Source organism: Galeopterus variegatus, unplaced genomic scaffold (assembly GCF_000696425.1).
Source record: "Galeopterus variegatus unplaced genomic scaffold, G_variegatus-3.0.2 Scaffold2243, whole genome shotgun sequence".
Taxonomy (NCBI): Eukaryota; Metazoa; Chordata; class Mammalia; order Dermoptera; family Cynocephalidae; genus Galeopterus; species Galeopterus variegatus.
Window position 1 is genome coordinate 32662 of NW_007728354.1, and position 967 is coordinate 33628.

The following is a 967-nucleotide window of genomic DNA, read 5'->3' on the forward strand; positions in this document are numbered from 1 at the left end:
TAGCTGCTAACTTTTGGGGTAAAACAGTGCTGTGGATTGATTGAATTGTGTCTGCCAAAGTCCATTTAGTAGAAGCCTAATTCCCATTGTAACTGTTGAGGGTGGGAAATCCTATTATGGTAATTGAAAGGTGGGGCCTTGAAGAGGTGATTAGATTGTAGCACCATGCTGTAGTGAATGGTGAGGGTGGGAAATCCTATTATGGTAATTGAAAGGTGGGGCCTTGAAGAGGTGATTAGATTTAGGACCATGCTGTAGTGAATGAATAATGGTGGTTGTGGGCATGGCTCTGAGGCCTTTAAAAGGAGAGCACATGAGAGTTCCTCTCTCTCTGCTCCACCATTTTTTGCTATGTGAGACCCCTGCATTGCTGTAAATCCACCACCATGAAGACCTTCACCAGAATTGTTCCCTGGACTTTGGACTTCCCAGCCTCTGAAACAGCAAGCAATAAACTTTATTTTCTTACAAATTACCCCATTCCAGGTATTTTGTTATAAGCAACAGAAACAGCCTCTGATATCTCATACAAACCACAGAGTTTTAAATAGCTGTTTAGTATTTCAGTGTAAGGCTGTACCATAATTTACTCAAACATTTTGGTTATTTTATTTGGTTTGCTATTACAAGCAAGGCTGCAACGGATAACATTGCAGCTCAGTCTTGGTACACATTCTTCATTCTTTCTTAAGGATAAATTTGTTGAAGTAGAATAGCTAGATCTCAAAGGGTATGCATCTTTCAAAGCTCTTAATATGCTATTCCGATCACTTTTTGGTAAAATTGTAACCATTTGCAGTCCTGCTGGCTATAGTTTGCAGTATACTTTTGGTTAATTTCAACCAGTCTGTCTTGATCTATGTCTCCATACAAACCAGTTAGAAATCAAAACCAAAACTCTAAACTAACCCTCAAGGACGACAACTAAGGTTGAATCTTGAAAATTACTAGATAATTCGATCCTAAG